At 42.3% G+C, this 22,820-nt stretch overlaps 1 protein-coding gene and 1 long non-coding RNA gene across 3 annotated transcripts in view; one reads left to right on the top strand and one right to left on the bottom strand.

Moving 5' to 3' along the window:
- Window positions 1-744: 744 nt before the first annotated feature.
- LOC142835187 (uncharacterized) lies at window positions 745-22,676 on the bottom strand. Its single transcript, XR_012907765.1, has 3 exons — window positions 22,557-22,676; window positions 14,127-14,284; window positions 745-3,180 (listed from the first exon to the last, which is right to left on the bottom strand). It is a non-coding gene; the product is annotated as an uncharacterized LOC142835187 (long non-coding RNA).
- The window catches only part of Txlnb (taxilin beta), a 49,118-nt gene continuing 48,132 nt past the window's right edge, over window positions 21,835-22,820 (top strand). For both annotated transcript variants that reach the window (XR_012907764.1, XM_075948485.1), the window contains exon 1: window positions 21,835-21,981. The gene's annotated coding sequence lies outside the window, so the exon portion shown is untranslated. The remainder of the gene's footprint in view (window positions 21,982-22,820) is intronic.

The following is a 22,820-nucleotide window of genomic DNA, read 5'->3' as shown; positions in this document are numbered from 1 at the left end:
CATAAAGCTCCGTCTTCCTTTCAAAAGGGAGAAAGAGATCCTAATAAATCCTAAGTAAAGTTTCCTTTCTTAAGTTTAAAAAAGCTAACTACTATTTGTAAATTCATCATCATAGCTGTTAATTTTTATAAATTAATCTTTGTATATCTCACCATCCATAGGATTTAATGTGGTTCCACTGGCAACAAAGACACTCAGAATTTTCCTTGACTTTTGAAGGATATTTTTGACTGCCTACAGAATTCTAAGACAGCAAGCCTTTTCTTACCTCATACCAAATTGTTTCCCCCACCCCTTGGAAATAATATATGATAACAATTAGCCAGGTTTTTTTTTACATTTTTATTTGTTTTAAGCATTTGCTCCAATGCGTAGATGTGTTATGGCTTTATAGAAACAGTGAATCTTTGGCATAATGGCTTATATATCACTTTCAGAAACTTCCTAGCCAGTACTTTTCAACTACTACTTACCTCCCTTCTCTCCCTCACTTCTGTGTGGGGCTCTAGTTACCACATATGCGAGAACCTGGCATCACTTCCTCTTGTTCCCTTGTTTTCCCCCATACAGTCCAGCCAGCAGTTCAGTAAGTATAGCTACTGTCTAATCTGTTATTAAGATCTTTTGATGAAATCTTAATTTTACTTTGTCATAATTTCCGAAGGACTATTTTATCTGTTTCAGATTTTTTAAAATCTAATTTCTTTAATCTGCTAATCAATATCACTTCATAAAGTCCTGTCTGGTAACTCTAATGTACAGATTTTCTGCTATATTTCTAGTACCTTTGGCTTTCCTGATTCCCAGGGTGCCTGGTAATTTTTCACTCGGTGTCAGTCACTGTGTATGGTAAATTACAAGGGCTTTGAATGATATCATACTTAGAAAACAATTTTTGCCATTGAAAGGTAAGAGAAGTTATGTGCTGTCTTGATCCAATCAGGGGTTAAGACGATTTCAATCCACAAAGTTCCCGGAATGTTGAAACCTGTTTTTAAATCTTTCAAATACTGCGAAACTACTGAAGCTTATTTTTCCCCCTCTTAACTTCTACTTTCTGCTTTATTGCTTAGATTCTCACACTGTCTCTGAAAACCCCACGGGACAAAGTTGAAGACCTGACTTGCTTCTCTGTACTAAAGTCCTTGTTCCGAACCCCTCCCTCACAGTAATATTGAAATTCAGTGTTTGCTCAGCTTTGGTTCAGAGACCTCTGGAAGGTCTAATCAAGTGGTTCTCAACTTCCGGGTCACGACCCCTTGGGTCAAATGACCCTTTCACAGAGGTTGCCTAAGACCATCAGAAAACACAGAGATTACATCACAATTCCTAACAGTAGCAAAGTTACAATTTTATGGCTGGGGGGAGCGGGTCACCACAACATGAGAAACTGTATTAAAGGGTCACAGCGTTAGGAAGATTGAGAACCGCTGATCTAAAGCCTTTCCCACCAGGTTCCACTTACTCTGTGTGTAACTTGCTTATTAGGAAACTCGGTGACAGACTCCACCGGGAGGAGCATTGGCTACATTAATATAAATCTCTGGCTCCCAGAATTTGTCCCATTAACTATAGCACTTACTTCCAAGTGTGATGAACTTAGCCTGAGCCCTGGAATCCACAGGGTGGAAGGGGAGAACCCACTCCTCAAGTTCCCACTGACCTCCACGCGTACGCCACAACACTCAGGCACTCCCGCCCACACACAGACACACAAATGAAATGAACACACGTAAAACCATTTTAAAATATGTATATACTTGATACATTTCATTATATTTAAATTTATAATATTTTTAATTCTGTTTATTTCGGGCTGATCAGCAAGCTCAGAATCCATTTTCCTTTTGGAAACTCTATGTCCAAAATAACTTTCTTGACTAACTTAGTTGTTTCTAAAGTAACAACAATTATTTTCAGTGAGTCTCTCATACATTTTATTCAGCTTACATTATTTTTTCTACTGTCAATTTTATTTTCTCAGAGATATTAAAGCCCTGAACATTTGCCCTTACCTTTCATAATTTCATAACATAGTCTACTTTTCCAGAGGATCTGAGGTTCAGACTCTTCTAGGGTGCTATAAATATTCTACCTGCATGAAATTAATATTCAGTTATTTATTATATCTTTCATATGACTAGTTTTCTCAGTGAGATGTGTAACAAATAATTACATGGGTATAGATCTTTTTAAAAAAATACCAGGTTCATGAATTTTTCTTCAAACTTGAAGATCTTTTATGTCAGTAAAAAGATGGGGAAAATTATTTAGCATGGTGCGAGGCAGAAGCTGCCATGAAGCCTAAAATCTCATTTCTTCAAAGAAAATCTTATACATGAGCAGTAGTGCCGTCTGCCACACAGGTGACTTAAATACGAAACTGCAGCTCCACTGGGATCCAGATTTATTCTCTGGCATGAATATAGGGGCTTCATTATTTTAACCAAGAGGAATTCCCTGAATGCAACCACATAAAAATTCAGACAAGTTGAAGGGAGGGAGAGAGAGGATTATTTCTCTTCTCTAAGCTAAGGTCTTCAGTTGCCTATTTTAACTTCTTAATTTTCTTTCATTTTAATTTTTGACTTCTTTGTTTTAAAATATTTTTCATTGAAATAGAATTACATCACTTCTCTCCCCTCCCTTGCCTCCTTTCAGCCTCTTTTAGCTACCCACAAGTCTGCTTACACACGTGCACTTGTGCACACACACACACACACACACACACACACACACGAATACAACCTTCTGACCAGCCTTTACTGGATAGCCAATAAGAGGGCTCGTCCCTGGTACAGAGCAACTTCCTTCTCCCAGCAATCAATAGTTGCCTGTAGCCATTCATCTAGGGGTGGGACTCGGATATTCCCCCTTCCACAGTAGCATGTTCATTGATATTGCTGCTGTTCCGAAAGTCTTGTTCGTGCAACCATTTCCGTAAGTGACGGTTTCACAGCAGACCTCCTGGTATTCTGACTCTTGCAATCTTCCCGACTTCTCTTCCATAACATTCCCTGAGTCCCAGATACAGGAACTGTGATGAAGATAAATCGTTGGGGCCGGGCTCCGCATGATCCATTGGTCTCTGCCTTGTGTCCAGTTGTGGTTTCCATGATGGTTTCCATGTGCTGTAAAGAGGGACTTCTATGGTGAGAAGTCTTCTTTAGTTACACTTACCTGTGGGCATAAGGATAAGATTTAGATACAGTAAGGAGTTATGCTGATCTAGCAAAGCAGCAGTAGTAGATTCGTTTCAAAGATCCATGACTTAACTAGCTCTGGGAAGGTTTCCAGAACCAAGCATGATTTCCCTCCTGTTCAGTGACTTTTTGTAACTCTGTCTTATCCCATATTTCCATATTCCTTCAAACAAAAACATTGGCAGGCCTATCACAGCAATAGCCCAGGCTCTGGTACCAACTTCTGTCTTAGCGTTACTATTTCTGTGAAGAGACACCATGCATGTTGGCTGTAATAAAGGAAAACCATTTAATTGGGGCTGGCTTACATTTTCAGAGGCTCAGTCCATTATCGTCATGGCAGGACACGGAGGCATACAGGCAGACATGGCAGTGGTAAAGGAGCTGAGAGTGGAGAAGGAACCATACCTCTTAATACTGGCACTCCCAGTGAGTTTATGGGGGGTCGGTTACATTCAAACTACCACAATCTCCATGCCTTTCTTGCCTTGCTGTCAACTGTCATGGTTCATAGGTGCTGAAGTTGGTGGAACTGTTCAATTACTTCCCTACGTTGGCAGTTTGCATAGTATTTTCTGGAACTATAGATGCTAGACCACAGAAAAGAGGCTTTCAGGTCGGATCCAACTTGAGTCATCTGAACTGTCTGTCCTAAGTGTGCGGAGTCTGTTGGGGATCTCCAGCTTGGGCCCCCATTCCATGCTTAGGTCTCACTTCTCCCATTCTAATCACCACCCTCTCAAAAAAGTCCACCAAGCACCAGCCCCTCCCCTCAGAAACTTTGCTGAGAATCATCTCCTCCCCAAGGGCTGCTCAAGATCATGCCTATAGGCTACTTAAGACATGGTGGGCATATTTGCCACATGATTCCTCTCCTCCCCTCCCCAAGAATGCTTTGCTTTGTTCATTAAAACTGGATTTATTAATTCAGTTTGATTGACTTACTATATCAGTGGCAGTGGATATCCAATAACCAGAGATTGAAAACTTATCAGTGCCTTCAGTAATAGGGACCCACCATCAAACTCTATATTTTTTTCAGGAATTACTTGGATTACCCTGAACAACCCTTTGAAAGGAGATTCCTCATGTCTGGTACTGGGTTTTGTTAGTCTAATGGTTCCTGTGGTGGCTCCTTTATATAGAAATGTCATTTTCAAGCCTGGGATAAAACCGGACTCTCTGAACATAGCGGACAATGAGGACTACTGAGAACTCAAGAACAATGGCAATGGGTTCCTGATCCTACTGCACACACTGGCTTTGTGGGAGCCTAGGCAGCTTGGATGCTCAACTTACTAGACCTGGATGGAGGTGGGGGTTCCTTGGACTTCCCACAGGACAGGGAACCCTGATTGCTTTTCGGGCTGGGGGGGGACTTAATTGGGGGAGGGGGAGGGAAATGGGAGGCGGTGGCGGGGAAGAGACAGAAATCTTTAATAAATAAATAAATTTAAAAAAAAAGAAATGTCATTTTCATAGGAAAGTGTGCCTCTTATTCATGGAAGTGCTTCTTGATTTTATAGCATGATCCCATCAGAACAATGATGCCCAAACACAATAGGGTAGTGTCAATCATCTTGAGTTATTCGGAATAGGTAACTAGGTAGATAGACAGGGAGACAAGTGTATTTTTGGAAGGGCTGTTGCCATGTAACCTAGACTGGCCTTAGCTCTTGGTTTTAAGTAATCCTCCTGCTTAGGCCCTTGAATAATTGGGTATACAAGCCCACACCATCTCAACCAGCTTGGGTTCTTCCTTAACTTACAAGATGGGTTATAAACTGCATCGTTGCAAACTTCAGAAATTCATGTGCAAAAACCCGAGATTCAATCAAACCACGAGGATGGAGCTGACAAGACAAAAGCTGTGCTTGTATAAGAAGACAAAGAATTAGAGTTCACTCTAGAATGAAAAAAAAATTAAAAAGGAAAGGAAAGGACATGACTGCTCCTAGGTATGGTGGAGGAGAAAGTTTATTGTAGGTAAAAAGGGAGAGGCATCTGGGAGAGTCCAGGGTGAACATGACCCTGAACTGGACCACGTGGGAGGAAAAGAGAGAGGGAGGAGAGGGGAACCAGGAACAGTAGCCAGAAGACCAAAGGTACAAAAGGGAAGGGTAACCAAAATGTCTGGATTATATAGGGAAAAGTCTCTGGGGGAAGGGCAGCCCAGCCTCTGGGCTGGAGGGTTCAGGGTAGAGGGCAGCAGCGGCAGGGGAGTTTAGCAGTCATACCCTGCAGCAGGTAGGGACTGAGGGATGTTGGGAGAACTTGGAAGCCAGTTCCACTTGGATATGTTAAATAGGCACCTCAATTGATTCCCCCCCCCCCCATGTCCTAAACTCAGCATTTTCTTTGCCATGTGAGAACCCAAGGAAAGGAGTTCTCTATAAAGCACAAAGAAGGCTTTCACCAAGAGACTGGCAAAACTGGCCTCATGATCTTAGAACCCTATCCCCAAGGAGTTTGATAAATAAATGTGTGTTGTTTAAGTCATGGTTTGTGGTACTTTGCAAAGACCACCCCTGGGGTAGACACACAACACCTAGTCTTGCTCTCATGGGTATTTTCTTCTTCATATGAACCAAGGGCTCTTTCTGAATGTCTTCCCTTCTGTCTTCTCCAGTTCAGTGCACCTCATGTAAAAACAAAACTAGCAAGAGCAAAATATGTATGGCCTAATATAGACAGCTTTGCAAGGTCATTGAAGAGGTTTTTGAGCAATGGACTCAAAGATTTATAAAATTACACACACACACACACACACACACACACACACACACACAATCACAAAGCAAAGCCTCTGTATATGACCTGGGCTCAAGTAAGTGTTCCAGCTTGTAAAACCAGATACAATAGTCTATATTTTCCTGCAAGCAGGTCCCACCACAGATTCTTGATTTACATTTATATAACTAAATTGTCCATTCAAGAGGTTTTATGCAAAATGAAAGAATGGTAAGCAGAGGCTATTTTGGCAAGCAGGATTGTTGGCCACTTTTGACATTTCTCTGTCTTCCCATGACTGAGATTTCAAAATCACTAAGATCGTCTAGTTAGCAAAATTTAAAATGTACAGTCAGTCAGCATTCCTAGTGTTATATCTCAAATCTGGGACCAATGGCTAACAGAGGGGCCTATTTAGCATAAAAAAGTAGACCTGGCCTCCATGTTCTCCCAGCATCCCTCAGTCCCTACCTATTACAGGGGATGGCTGGCACACCATGCCCCCTGCCCTAAACTTCTCCAGCTCAGGGGCTGAGTTGCCCTTCCCTATATAATCCAGCCATTTTGGTTACCCAGTCTTTTTTTTTTTTAACCTTTTCCCTCTTGATCTCCCTGCTCTTCTTTCCATCCTCTCCTCACATGGACCAGTTCAGGGTCATGTTCACACTGGACTCTCCCAGATCTCTACCTCTGGCTACGATCTTCCTTTTATCTACACAAATCTTTCTCCCGCACCAGATCTATGGGCAGTCCTATCCTCCCTGTTTCTCTTTCTTTTTTCTTTCACCTGGAGACATAAGATGCGGCACAGACACAGGGCTAGCAGGCTGGCCAACTCCTCCACAGGCTGGAGACCTTGCAAGTTTACTCCAGCTTCAGAATAATTGGTAGCTATTTCTTCAGTCATGATATATTAGTACTTATATGCAAACATAAAAGAGTTTAACGACTGTGTGGCATTAAAATAGAATAACATTTTATGGCTAACAGCAATAGTATTGAAAGTTATCAGCAAAGCTACATGTCCTTTTCAATAATTAAAATAAGGGGATCTTGAAGCTCAATGACAATCCAACCAGACTGACACAAGGCAAACTTCCAGTTGAGAGAGAGCACCAATCTGAAGGCAGATAGCAATGGAGGAAGTTAAGCAACATCTTGCTTTGTCCTTTACATACATTTGCACAGGTGCACACACCTGCACAACGGCACACGTGTAACAAACACACACATATCACAGGTGGCTGGGTCTTCCTATACCTTCTTCATAACTGGAAAGAGAGGAAGGCTGTCAGTGCCCACACTGCCAGAACTTACTGGAGACAAAATGAACCACAGGAGAAGGAATTTGTATTACGAGTAGACAGCTTCTGTCTCTAGAGGTATCGAAGTCAAGAATCTAATTTCCCTCCAGACAGCTTTGGGCATGGGGGAAGCAACTGAATGCAAATGCTTCAGCCTCAGAACTTCAAGTTTGCTGTGCTAAGTTAAAGACTGCTCTGTAAAATGTAAGGTGTTTCTACCGGTGTTCTTATTCTCAGGAAGTTGTCCTTTCTCCAGGCCTGGTTAGGGCAGGAAAGTGTAAGACCTGGAGCCAAACACAGGTGTGACAGGGACATATTTCCTTATCTCTGCCTGAGCCACCCTGACAATGGCCTCATCTCTGAGCCAGCCTGGGCTACATAGCAAGCTCCAGGCTAGACAAGGCTATGTAGTGTGACCCTGTCTCCAAAGCAAATTAACTAAAAAATGAATAGAGGATTTTCAGAATGGAGTAAGGTTTTGCTGGAAAAATCTGGAAAGTCAATACACTTATTTTTGGGGCAAGAATATTATTTTATGTGGGGATGACTGAGAACCCAAGGCTCTCTTCAGTGAGGGAGCACAAATAAAAACTACAGTCTTCTCTTTTCCCTCACCTGGATTCATGGTGATTCATAGACTTTTATTGAGCCCTAGTAGCTTCCATGGACTTTCCCCTCAGCCTGTCTTGGTTGATAGTTTTATCAATGTTCAGATAAAGATGTAACCTAAGTTTAGCAACAGTATAGATGTCAACAGCTCAGGTTTTAAAATACTAAGGGCTGAATTATGATTCCAAAATGTTCCAATAGTTTAGAAAAACAAGTCAAATACATGTATAAGCTGATTTTTTTCTGTTGGCCTACTAGCTGTACATGAATCTACTGATATCTTAATTACTATCTCCACAGCCCCACAGTCAATGACCCAGTGACCACCCAGGCCTCAGCCTGGAGGGCCTTCTAGTCCTGAGGACCCAGCAATGCTGTGGCTATGAGATATGTAGGATTAAACTAAGTCTCTATCATTCTCTTTACCAACAATGACACAGAAGTCAATGGTGGGGTTGAAAAACTCCTAGATCAGAGAAGCCAAGAAGCAAATAGCTGATCTTGCTTTTTGGCTGGGGACCCAGCAAGAGATGTGTCTCTTCACTTGTCCCCAAACCAAAAGGCACTCAAGTCCCCGCCCTTTCCTTCCTGTGTATCTTCTCTATCCAAACTGCTGGCTTTTTTATAGCCGATTCTGGTTAGCTAGTCGCTAGCTACACCCCCCGAGTCAAGGGAAACTTCATTTAACAGTCTTGGAGTGTCACCGTGTGATGGAAACTTCCTCAACACAAGCTAAATCCTTAGCTTTACATATAGAATTGGAAAACCATGCTTTACAAACTTCCCATTAAAAAAGCATGGGTCACTTGTGTACTCTCAGATACTTGTGAGGCTGATGTTACAGAAGCATGAATTTGAGGCTAGTGTGACCAACACAATGAAAACCCATCTCAAAGAAGAGGGAAAGGAAGAGGGGTTGAAGGAGCTACCACTAACAAGACTCAAAGAAAGAAAGAGAGAGAGAGAGAGAGAGAGAGAGAGAGAGAGAGAGAGAGAGAGGAGAGGAGAGGAGAGGAGAGGAGAAGAGAAGAGAAGAGAAGAGAAGAGAAGAGAAGAGAAGAGAAGAGAAGAGATTCTAAATGAGAGTGCTGGTTAGATGGCTCAGCATGTAAAAGAGCTTGGCATACAAGGCTGAGGACTTGAGTTCAGTCTCAGGAACCCATGTGAAAGAGCCGGATGCAGTAGGATATATCTGTAATCCCAGTACTTCTACGTCAAGAGGGAAGGCAGAGACAGGAGAAACACACAAAAGTTTATAGACCAGCCATCTTAGAGCAGGGAGTGACAGAAATAAGAAAAGAGAACTTATTTCAACACAGCCCAAGGAAAGAACAGACTCCTGAAAGCAGTTCTTTGACCACAAAATAGGCACTGAGGTACACACACACTATCAGTCACATATACATGCATCTCTCTCTCCCTCTCTCTCTCCCCCTCCCCCAGCCCCCGATTCGGGAAATAACCAAGCTAGCTAAAAGATAAACAATTTTTATTTATTATAAGGGGAAAACTCACAAAACCGGAACGAGAAGTCCAAGCTCAGCTGCGTGGCAAGGGGACCACAGAGAGAGAGAGAGTACCTGGGCCATGTGCCTGTTTTTCTTCGGGTCCCAGAAAGCCACACCCTAACTTGGTCCCACCTCTTAAAGATAATTGGCTAGCAAGGCTTCCCCATCACAAACACACACACACACACACACACACACACACACAAACAAATAGAACAATATATCTATACAAAGACAGCATAGCTGTAAGTGCACTGAGAGGCAAGAACATGATAGGGTTGTCAGCCATAATGATGTCATCTCGGCTGCAGTGGGAATGCCCTGCCCTGAGGATTTACACCAGTGTTCTCTGCTTTGGTCAGGCTACATCCACATTCTGGGCTCACTTCTTCTACCTACTGCAATATTATTGCAGGATAAACAGACTCAACCTAGAGGAAGAAAGACAAGAGTGGAACCAAGTGTGAGGTCTAGGATATTTATGAACTGCTTTCCCCATTGTGACCAAAGCACTCAGAAAACATTTTCAAGAAGGAACGGCTTATTTTTGGCTCATGGTTTCAGTTTCTCACAGCAGTGATGGAGCAGCTCAGACTATGGTGGCAAGAGTGTGTGGCAGAGACTGTTCACATCAAAGAGGATCAGGAAACAGAGAGCAGGAGGCCAGCTATGGTTGCCCACATTTGGGGTTTTGCCCCATCATTAGACCTCTGAGGTACCTCATGTGTATGCTCAGAAGTATGTTTCAATCTTCTAAGCGATTCTAAATCTAGCCAAGTTGACACTGAAGATGAACTGTCACATCACATAGGAACAAATGAATGACTACATAAACACCCATGTGGCTTCCAAAGACCAGAAATGATGGAGGAAGGTCATTGGCTAATAAAGAAACTGCCTTGGCCCATTTGATAGGCCAGCCTTTAGGTGGGTGGAGTAAACAGAACAGAATGCTGGGAGGAAGAGGAAGTGGGCTCAGACTCCATAGCTCTTCTCTCTGGGGCAGACACGATGAAGCTCTGACCCAAGATGGATTTAGGCTAGAATCTCCCTGGTGAGTCACCACCTTGTGGTGCTACACACATTAATAGAAATGGGCCAAGCAGTGTTTATATGAATACAGTTTGTGTGTTGTTATTTTAGGGCATAAGCTAGCCAGGCGGCCAGGAGTCGGGCGGCAGGAACACAGCCCACAGCTCCTTCAACACAGAAAGCCCATCATGAAGAATGACTTTGGGCTTGTTGTCTATGGCTGCTAAGACCCCTTCCATCTATAAGCATGTCCTAGACCAGAGATTGAGAGAGAGAGAGAGAGAGAGAGAGAGAGAGAGAGAGAGAGAGAGAGAGAGAGAAAAATACCCCTCTACAAAATGTTGAGATGGCTACAGGCAAAAGGTTCAGAGAGCCACTCAGTGCTACTGAGAAGAGACAAATATTCTCCGGTCTCTGAAGGAGAGACTGATAAAAACCAAGTCTCATGAAAACCTTAAGAACCTCACCCACTCATTCATTATTCACCTAAGCAGATCATATCATCCCCAGCTTGAGACAAATAGCGATAGACTGGTTCTTGATTCTTGAACATTTATCTATACTTAATTCGTTATCTTCTGGGGTTTAAAAGATGCACACTTATTAAGAAGATGAATGCCTTCCTAATTAATTGGGATTATTTACTATCAGAGACAGATGGAGGATCTGGATGCTTTCCCAGCACTGTTTATTGTACAAAGCTCTACTTACAGTTATCATGTTAATAGTCTACAACTCTGGCTGAAGCTATCACTCAACCCAAGTCCTTGAGTTTGCATCAGACACAGCACTTACTTCTCCCAACCCCCTGTAGAAGTCGATACCTCTTGTCCAGGGTTAGCCATTCAGTGTGACTGAGACTTCTACACAGGGATTGTTTTCCACTCTAAGCATTAATAGCCTAATAAAATATACAGATGGATTCCAACTTAATTGTTTTAAAGATTTTTCACAGTTGAGATTTTTCCAATGTTCAGTCCATGCTATTCAACTATTTATAAAACATTGTTAATAGAATATTAGAAAACTTTAAATGTATATAGTTATATTTCACTGTAAATTTTCTAGTGACTTTCCTTCTTAATGTTTATTATCAAATTGACATTGACCATGTCCTATATATATACATATTTAAAAATATTGATATTAACCCTAGTCTCTCTCTAATTTATTATAATAAATACATATAACACATTAAACTTTTTATTGAAAAAAATTGTTTTCAAAAATATATTTGAATCACACTTTTCTCTTCTGTCAACTCTTCCAAGGCCCTCCCTACCTCCCTAATTCCATGTCCTTTCTTTCTATCTCTCTTTTAAAAGCAAATGAAATACACAGAGAAAAAAACCCAACTTCACAAAACCAGAAACCAAAATATACAAGCCAAAGACGAGTAAGACAAAAAGAAAAAAAAAAAGCCAAAAAATAGCAACATGAGACAAAAAGTCTGTATAAATGTCATAGATCTTGTTTTGTGTTGGCCATCTCCTGCTGGGTATGGGTTGTTAATATGCCCAGCTGTAGGAAGATAAGACCTACCAGGCCAAAAGGAGTCAACCTGGAGTCTGCCTGGCACTGTCAGAGGTCGGCTGTTAGAGGTCCTGATCCTGCCTAGTCAATGAGGGATGAACTTGAAATGTCAACTGTCAATGGATCAGAACACCTGGGTACTGGGAGAGTATATAACTTTTTCCCTGTTGTTAAATAAAGAGTTCTGCTATAAGCCTTCTACCTGACTCCCGGTGTCTGTGTTTGTTGATGTAGTGCCTTTTCACCCCTCTCCCCCCGAGGAAGACATTAGGCTTGGTTATGGGTAGGATCCCATGGCCATGACCCCTCTCAGTTCTGGGACCAAGTCTAAGTCTAGCATGAGCCTGTGAAAGCCTTGTTCATGATGCCTCCGTCTCTGAATTCACATGTGCAACAGTACTACTGTGTTAGGAGGATACTGTTTCCTTAGAGGCATCTATCACCTCTGGCTCTTCCAGTCTCTAAAGCTGAGTCATCTTCTGTATCGATCCCTGATCCCTGAGAGCAGGGCCTTGATAAGGACATTTAGAACTGAGTACCCCATTTTCTCTAACCTTCTGCACATTGTCCAATTGTGGGTCTCTGTGTTAGCTACCTGCAACACAGCTTCTCTGATGATGACTGAGAGGCACTGATCTAAGGGTATAGCAGTATGCTTTCAGCGATCATTTTGTTGGTATGATCCTTTAGTAGGTCAATAATATCTGGTTTTCCTCTGGGCCCACGACCTATCCAGGTTCAGGTTCTTGACTACTCTTGCAGTGTCGGGCATATTTCTATCTCATGGGGTGAGCCTTAAATTTAATCAGAGAATGGTTGGTGACTCCCACATGCTTGTGCCACTACTGTATCAGTATACCTCATAGGCATATCATCATTGTAGGTCACGGGGTTTGTAGTTGGGTTGATGATTTTACCTTTCTCCTCTGGAAGCATGCAGAGTACTTTCCAGTACCATGGATGCTAGTCAACAGGAGAGAAACTTGTATTTAGACAAAAGCTTGACTTCTGTATGCTTGATGGAATATGTAAATGTTATCTTCAGCAATAAGGTCTTACCATCATTTCAGCAAGAGTCTTAGCAACAGCCTGAGATGTTTGGAGGGTTTCCATGGTGCCCTTTTGACCAATAAACCAACTAGATGTAACTCATTCCTGGCAGTGGAGGTTTCGTTCGGTGGCATAAAATGTCCAGTTGGGGCTTTATCTCTCTCATTATTTAGTTACTCCACTTAGATTTCCTTTATAACATATTTTTTAAAGCTTGTGGCTAGGGCAGTAGCTCAGTTACTATAGTGCCCATCTAGCATCCATGAAGACTTGAATTCAAGCCTTCACAACTTTGCATTTTATAAAACATTGTATGTATAAGTTGTTACACAACAATAAGAAAGGGAATTTGGATTGCCACTACCAAAAACTGGCTTTGGAGTGGGGCATTCTACTTAACAGTGAGTGGAAGAATAAGCAATCAAACACTCATATTCCCAGTAATAGGTAGCATGGCTTCAAACAATAGTGTGTTTTCCTTCATGGTTGCAATAGCTAGTGATGTCTTTTGTATTTTTGTGAGGAAAGCAATTGAGAGTCTGTTATTTCATCTGGCCACAGTTCATAGAATCAGGGTCCCAGGTTTAGTCTAGAACTGTCATGTTGCCCAAACTCAGGATGGTCACACCTATTCTGCTCAAATAGAAACCTGTGGAATTAGGCAATAACTAAACTCAGCTGTAGATCAACTGTAGGTTGGAAACACAGCTGGAACAATTCCAATTTTATATAGAATTAGGATCCTAGGATAGTTTGGTGATAAATATATGTAATATTTTCTTCTGAGTCTGTGAACTTGAACAAGGACCAACAATGATAAATTAAGCTAGTCTAGGGATGAACCCAGCACAGAAGAGATATTAGGGCAGAAAAGGTTTCCAAACTAGACGGGATAGAGAGCTAATGATCTGCTTCTAAGTTAACAGAGATTACCAATGGGTAGCACTAGCCGAGGCATGCCCTCATGACGAAGAAAAAGCAAATAAAAGATATAATGAGGTGGGAAGACATGTTGCCTTGTCAGGGTCCATCTTATTTAGCAAAACTACACCAAAATTATTGTGTAGTAAAAACCATAGCCTCAGATTTTAAAAATGAATTAATGTTCTTTAATTCAACTTCATTGCAATAAGGAAAAAATATTCATCAGTGCTCACAAGTAGTGGTCTCCACAGCTCTGATTTTCAGCACATCACAGCAACAGGGCTTCCTTTAACAGAAGTTCAGCAGACTCCTTTGGAGAATTGCCTTGGGATCAGTAGGGAAGAAAGGGCCTGATGAGGTACTCAAACGGGGGATAGACGATCTTGTGATCCTTGTGGAAGAAAACCAAAGTAAGCCAAACATAAAACCAAAACCACCCTGATACCACATAGAGAAATATTTCAGGCAGTTAGAAAACCTCAAAAATCCTATCTGAATCCTTGAAAAGGAGCCCCAGATCTTGTATGGCGCAACACTATGGCTCGTTCAGTTTGGGCGACTTTATTACCTCACTACTGTAAGTGTTCTATTTCGTTGGGAGGAATGACTCCTTCCCACCAAATAGCATTTGCCCAGAATGGATCAGGTGGCTGTGCACAGAACCATACGGTTATGTTAAGAATGTGCAAAGGCCAGTGGGTCTTTCCTATCATCTGTTCAGAGTAGCCAGGAACATTCCAGGACAAGCCACAGATACATGTTTCTAAAGGGAAGAAGAGGAGAAAATTCTCCATCCTCCCATCATGTGGCCTAGGAGTCCTCTGATATCAGGAGTTGGGATGGGGATGCCATTACTGTAGTTAGTGCACAGCACCTAGCAGAGGGCAATGGCTTACTCCATACAGCATTCCTCATCCAGTGCTCCTGAGTCTCCACAGCATCCAGCAATAGACTGAGCAAGGAATCCTCAAGATGGAGGAGACCTGGTATTCCTGCAGGATGACAGACTTCACTCTGTTCTTGAGATAAAATACTGACATGTGCATACCCTCCCATGGAGAATGCTGGCAGCAAAACCTTCTTAACTCTGATTAAACAAGAAATCAATAAAAAAGAGCTTAAGCCAAAGCTTCCCTGCATTATTTATCAGATGTCCGTGATTAATTTGTTACCATGAAAAAGTTAAAGTGTAATTTAATAAGGCTGCTTAAGACGTGGAGATCTTTCCAGGTAAAATGCAATTACAGAACCCAGCACTCATGCAAATTTCAAACAATTTATTTGGCTCGTGAAAGTCGGTCCACTTTACCCTTTATTGGAAATAATCTTGGTTTGCCTAATTGCAGCTTAAAAGTAATAAAAAACAAAGTCTTTTCATATCTGGAGATTGACTGCCCACAACTAGCACCAATTAAAGAGTTATAATCACAGGAAATGAATATTATAACTCAGAGCATGGTTTGTATTTAAGCTAATAAAAAATCCATACTTGGCCATCAGCCCATAGTTGGCCCTACTTTGGAAAGGCAGAGATGCCATTCTCTGAGTAGGTACAAAGTGTTCAAAGGTTTACTGTAGGTCCATATTTCTATACAGTGTGGCAGCCAGGCTTGGAAGCCATAGGTGATCACGTAGCCCTGCAGACAAGCTGTCGCTAACCTACCAGGATGTTGTTTTGCTCCTTTCTTTGTAATTCGGAGGATGCCTGATAGAAATGCTAATTCAGCCTACGTGATGGCTGGCATACAGAGCACACAGGTAGTTGTGGACATGACTAAAAGCCATTCACCTGGTTACCTAGGAGACAGAATGTTGGTGTATTTCCCACTCAGTTTATGTTTTGGTATAAAAGCTGTTCGGAGAATAAAGGAGAGGAATTCTTCAGGATGTGAACTCAGGACTTCATGAGGGATCATGGAGAATCTCCCTCCCGATAAAGCCATGTGAATTGTGTCTTTATTCCTGCGCCTTCACGCGGGTCCAGAGAGATAGTTTATGTTGGGCTCTGGTTCAGAGAGATAATTTAGAGTCCAGGATGCCACCAGACCCCGACAGTTTGCACTCCTGGGCCAGTGCTGAGTCAGCAGGTGAAGGCACTTGCTCACAAGCCAGCCAGAGTCTGTTCCCCTAGAACCACATGGTGGTGAAAGACCCCCAGTGCTGGGGAGACTCTCGCTCAAGTCTCACGATAACACGACCCCCCCAGTAACTCACGAGAGACCGTCCTTGCTGCAATCACACGAGGCTTTAATCAATGAGACGGGAACCAGTGCACTGGGTCTGAGATTCATAACCCACACAGGAGAAGAGTTCGACCCCGAGTGACAGGGAGAAGGAGTTTTTAAGGGAAGAAACCACAGCCCAGTAATCCAAAAGGGTCATAGGAAATTCCAAAAATCCAGTGATGGTCACAAGGGGGCAACTCCCTGCTCCCAAGGTCATAATCAGTTAGTTCCTAAAACAGTACAATGATAATCACAAGGGGGAAACTCCCTGTTTCTCAAGATTATTCTCAAGATTACAATCTAACTTTATCTTCAGCTAGTTCCGGAAACACGGTCACTGAACCCGGCTAATCCTAGATTTTTGATTCTTCTCTTTCTGCTGGGGGGGTCTGGATTTATCCAGGTCTTTCAGTGGAAAGAGAGAGCTGACTCCCATGGGTCGTTTTATTATCTCCACACAAAACTATAGAATGCATGTGCACATACACACATAAATAAATAAAGTAAATCTTTTTTTTATAAAGAACCAAAAAAAAACAAACAAAAAAAAAACCCGCCTTCACCCTTGGTTTTGCTGATCCTTGCTCAACTCCTTCCTCTGCTGACCTCCAGCCTCTGACGATGGATGATGATGCCATCCCATTTCAGGAGATTTACACTAGTTTCTATAAACAAGGGAGAGCATATGCTCTTCCTTTCTGTGTCCTATTTATTTTACTGATCATAACAACCCACAGTTCCACCCACCCAAGTTCAGTAGTCCTCTCTCTGTGGGTTCTCTGTGTCCAGTTTATGCAATAGTCCAGGCAAGAGCAGTTTCTTGGGCAGTGGTGGCACACACCTTTAATCCCAAACACTCGGAGGCAGAGGCAGGCAGAGCTCTGTGTTCAACGCCAGACTGGTCTACAGAGCTACGTAGAGAAACCGTGTCTTAAAAAACAACAGCAAAATTTTCATACACTGTATTCAGATCATGATTTCTCCTCCCATGACTCCTCTCCACCCACCCAACCAAGGCCACACTCTTTCTTTCTCTTTAGAAAACAATCAGGCAAAACAAAACTCCCAAACAAACCATTAAAAACACACCATACCACATGTGCACACACACACACACACACACACACAAATACACCAAACAAACAAAACCCCAAATCCATAAAAACATAAAAGTGGAATACAAGTAAAAGGCCAGTAAGAGAAAAACTAACAATAACAACAAAAAAGCAATCTGAGACAAAAAGTCTACAAATACCATTGAGTTTGTTTGGTCTTGGCCATCTAATACTGGAGCCTGCCCTTAAGTGTGCTTTGTATATCCAGTGAGACTCCATTAGAAAAAACTAATTTTTCCATTGCGAGTGAATGTCAGTGTGATAGCTTCTTGTTTAGGGATGAGAGCACGAGTCTATTTCCCCCTTGCAGTACTGGAAAACACAGAAGATGAATCAAGAACAGAGCTTCAATGTTTTGGGGGAAATGAACAAGAGGAGAGAATAAGTAATAAACATCTTTATTATTATGGGAACACAAAAGATAATGTCAAATATTGACAGTTGGCAGCAATACAATTAGTGTTCTGCCTTTGCCAATTCCAGACTCGTGATTCAGTCTCTTACAGATCAAAGACATTTAAATGTGCCTGCAGGCTGGAGGTGTGGACTATAGCAAGGGTGCTTACACAAGGGTGAAGAGAGAACAAAGCACCTGTATCAAACATGTACAGTCTGATTTTTCCCTCTTGTCAGTACTCCCTAGATAGTACACTACAACAGCCATTTGCATGTCGTGTGTATTATGTTGGGTTAATATGAGAAATAACTCAGAAATGATTTAAAACACACAGGAGAATATATCATAATACATGTATACATGATGCCATTTTATATAAGGGCCTCGAAACATCTGCAGTGTTTGGTATGGGGAAACCGTTAGGAAACCAAGCACATAAGAATATCAACGGGGGACCATGTATGCATTTTACTTCAAATGAAAAAGTAAGTATTGCAGGAAAATATTGTAGTAAGTATCTACAACAATTTGGTATCTCTGCCTCTGGAGGGTATAGTCAGGCTGGAGGAGGAATATGAAGACACAAAATTCTTGTTTCCTGTGACAGGCTTTGCAACATTTGATGTTATAACCTATTTGCATAAAAATTAAACTGTTATTTTTGAAAACTAAATGTAGCTCTTTTAACTTATAAACTCTTGAGGTTAATTTCACAATAAACAGAGACTTATTAACTTACCTTCATTTATTAGCCTACGCAAAATTCTGGGCCACAGCTGGATTCTTATGAGACACTTTGTGAATTTTGAAAACATGTAAACCTATTGTGGATATTTGGGAGAGCTATCATATAGCTGCTGGTTTTTTCCTTCATCTGTTTAACTCCACTAACAGGATGTCACGGTTCCTACAGTTCAGTAGTCTTGGCAGCCCAAGATGAACATGTAGGCAGATTCCACATCTGGTGGGACCTCAAAGACAGCCATCTTCTCATTGCAATCTCACCCGAGGGAAGGGATTTTCCTCCAAGACCCTGTAGAAGGGTATTCCCAAATGAAATTATATGCTCTCCATCTGAATTGCCCAATGACTTCCCAAAGGCCAACCACCCAATGCCAGCCTAGAGGAAATACAAACAGAATAGTGAGCGGGGCACATATCTGTCAAATGAAATCATGGCGGATTATACGAGCAAGACTTCCCTGCTGTTCTTAATGTCCTTGCAGATTCTATCCTTGAAGATTCTATCTCTTGCAGATTCTGTCCTTGGTAACACTGAACTCTTTCTGCAGCCTCCTACAGATATAGTCCAGAGCTTTGGGCATCAAGGCTTTTAGCTCTGGAATTCTTAGTGGCCTCCATACCAACACTGCTGCTACCAGAGCTAGAATACCTGAGACCCTGACGTCTTGCGCAACCACCCCAGCCTATTCTATTTTTGATAAAGATCCCATGTAGGCAAAGACACTACTCAAGGAAAGTCTTTATCAGTGCCTCACACTGTAATACCAGGTGACAGAGCGGGGCGGAAGCTACCCAGACTTAACTGAATGAAGCAGTTTGTTTAAAAATCCTGGAGGGGCTCAGATTCTTATGTTCAGTCTCATTCCACCATCCATCATCCCCCATATGCACAGCTTCCAATTCCCAGTCCCAAGCCCTACAGGGACCAATGGCGAGTTCCCATTGAGCCAATCACAGGATGTTTGCTCCGTCACAGCAGGAGGAGTTGCCCAGTTCATCTATTGTCTCCCAAAGCTGGTACAAACTGTGCAGAAAGAGGTCATAGCTGGGGCATGTTCTCCCAAGCAGGCCTTGTTGACTTCAGTTGCAGTTATGATTGCAATGGTTCTTGAAACTGAAGCCAGGTGATTGTTGGATGTTGTGGAACAATCTGTGAAGATGTGCTGCTCCCATTGGTTTAATAAAAGGCTAAATGGCCAATCACCAAGCAAGAAGAGGTTAGGTGGGACTTGCCAACAAGGAGAGAATGTGGAGGTGAAGAAAGGCAGAATCGCCAGGAAACACAAAGAGAAGCAAGATGAGATGCCATATTGAAAAAAGAACTGAGCTACATGGTAGAACTCAGATAAGAAGTATGGGTTAATTTAAGTTGTAATAGCTAGTTAGTAACAATAAAGTTGAACATTTATAATTAAAGTCTCTATGTGGTTATTTGGGATCTAGCTGGAGAGACAGAAAAGTTTGCCTATACCTGGAGGGCCAAAGAAGCTTCCGTGGGGGTCCTGGGATGATCTCTATCCAGGCAGCCACATAGGGCAGAGAATATGTCTGCTGTCAATCAAGCAAGCAGTTGAATGGCCCACACCTGTCATGTGGTGGTATTTACCATTTAAAATACCAAAGGATGATTATAATAAAAATCCATGGAATTAACCTTAACTGTGTTTAACAGTGCCCAAATCCTACGTAAAATTCTTTAGAGAGAGTTGGGTTAGTCTGTGATTCGGTTTTGTGAAATTTTAAAGCAATATATATTAAAAAATGAATATTTTAGAATAACTATAAGAAAGGTATAAGAGAGATATTCCTGTTTTCATATTAGAACATACTGATACACACAATAACATAATAATACAGTTCTATCCTTAGATTTCTTTTTCCAATTAGTTTCAATGCTCTTTTGTGTAAAGAATCTATACTTTATTTAAATTTGATTAGTTTTGATTTGCCATTTGTGTTTACTCAGAGACCTGCCTGGGTTGATTGTGCCAATTCAAGATGCACTGTCTCCTGACCTGTGGTGTTTACCAATTACCCACGAAATTACAAGAGAAGAGATTCCCTTTCATCGGCTTGGTTGCCTTGGTCACTACAAAGTCTTTGCACAGCGTCCCCTTGTTAGACTGCTTCTCCTCTGTGTCCTTGAAAGCCTGGTGCCCTTTTCTGTGACTTGCGTCACCCTGAGCTCAGAGGAAAGCAGGGGAGCACTTGAGAGTGGAATGCATTCGCTTCGTTTTGTTCTTTTTTTTTTTTTTTTTTTTTTTAACAATCTGCCACCACGGTGGGAGCTTTAAAACAACACAAACTTACTACTTTACAGTTCTAGAGGTTGAAAGTCCAAAGTGAGTCTCACGGGATCTGAAGTCAAGCTGTCAGCAGGACTACATCTCCCCCAAGGCTGCTTGCCTTTCCCAGATTCTAAGGCATCTATGTTCCTTGGCTCAGGAACTTACTCCATCACACACACACACACACACACACACACACACACACACACACACACACCTGTCCCCACCACTTAGATCAACTAAGGTGTTGTGATTCTCAGCCTACTTGACTCATGTATAAGAACTCAGGGCCTGCTCAAATAATTCTAGATGATTCTCGATCTCACAATACTTAATCACAAGTATTTTCTCAATACTTTCTCAAGTCAAGTAAGAGATTCGTGAGCTGCCCCACGAGGACATCTTTGAGGTTACTGTGTTCTTAAGAGATTATTCCCAGAGCAAAAACTGACAGGGGAAAAAAAAATATCTGCTTTGGTAAAGCATGGGAATACATTCTCCAGAAAATTCGAGAAACCTGGGAATGGCTGTGAGTTAGGAGGAAGGCTTGGTTCTTTTAGACAGGATAGTACTACAGACCTCTGGCTGTCCAGGCTAGCCTTGAACTCACAGAGAACCACCTACCTCTGCCTCCAGGCCTGAGCAAGGTGTTTTTAGGGTGAGTGGGCTCATGGAAATATCAGTGTTAGACACACTTGTGAAGTCTACCCGAATCACAGTTCCAAAACAGCCAGTCAAATGTGTGTTTCAAGCTTTGCAAAAGCAATAGTAACAACAAGAAAGCAGTGGCCTCAGAACCAGCATCTCTGCCACCTCTGGGTGCCGGGCCGCATTTGATCTTCAGTGATTCTTGAAAGAAACCTGACACTAACTAGTCCAGCCCACGGGACAGGGACTGAATCATAAACCACACTGGAGATAAACCAAGAAACAAAACAAACAAACAAACCCCAGTTTATCCGAAAGAAACAGTGGTGGGAAACCGCACCAGGAGGCCACTCATCTGGGCTTGGATTTTCAAGAGGACTGACCATGGAGAAGGTCACAGTCCGCCAGCTGCTTTTCTTTGAAAGGATATTTCCCTGGCGATGCCCACTGAAGCGTGGGCAGACTTCTGTCTTGCTGCGTCATGGGATGTTCCCTTCCCCACCCCCTCCTTTTGTGGGCGTGTGGGCGTGTGTGTGTGTGTGGTGTGTGTGCGCGCAGTGTCTTGCTCCCTGTAAGAGCACAGCCCCGCTGCCTGTTCCTGCTGCCGCTGCCCTGACTCTCTGCCACTTCTATCCTCTCTTTTCTCTTCCTGCTTAGCTCCCTTCCTTCTGGTAAGTGTGGCAAACACTCCCCCAAAGCCCTGCCAGGTGCAGCCTGTAGTTTGTAGAGAAGGTGGAAGGGTTTGCCATTGTTCAACTTCTAAAGACAACGTGTGGATCAGGAAGGGATGGTGTGTGTGAGCAGCTGCAGGGGGCCTAGGACGGGGGAAACATTCCTCCTCACAGGGAGGGCCCTAGAGCCAATAAAGACAGCTTTCTTTGCTAGAAAACAAATTGCTATATAAAAGGGATCATTTAAAGCTCTTTGGTTTTATTTGTATTTGTTTTTCCTTCTTATTAATTTGCTCTGGAACTGTGTTTAGTCAGTAAACTGTCCTGGGGTGGGGAAGGTTACTCTGTTTGAAAAGAAAAGTTGGGGTTTGGGGATAGAACACAATAGTTGAGCAGTTGAGGTCCTGGAATTGATTCTCAGTGCTACACACACACACACACACACACACACACACACACACACACACCAATTAACATAGAACAGGAATTTAAAAAACTATCCAGGGACCTAAGTATAACAAAAGAACAACGGATGGGTAATGGACCACGCAAACGCTTTCACGAATCCTACTCACAGGAAAATGCCTAGGGACTGTTTGAAATAGCTGGCTTGACGTTGACTTTAGATGTCATCCAACAATAATCTCCCCTCCACGTACAAGCTCACGAACGGGTTCAAACCAGCGAATGTTCCCTGTGCTCAGTCTGACTTAGTCACTGTTCTCTTGACTACAGGGACGAGGGTAAATGTCAGGCTCATTTTAGAAGAACCTAAAATAACTTCAGGCTGGACGGCAGGTGACACGCGGCTTTCTCTGCGCTTGGGAGAGGCAGGAGTT

The sequence above is a fragment of the Microtus pennsylvanicus genome, chromosome 1 (genome assembly GCF_037038515.1).
Source record: "Microtus pennsylvanicus isolate mMicPen1 chromosome 1, mMicPen1.hap1, whole genome shotgun sequence".
NCBI classification, from domain to species: Eukaryota; Metazoa; Chordata; class Mammalia; order Rodentia; family Cricetidae; genus Microtus; species Microtus pennsylvanicus.
The sequence above is the reverse complement of the archived record's forward strand: the minus strand, read 5'-3'. Positions and strand labels throughout refer to the sequence as shown.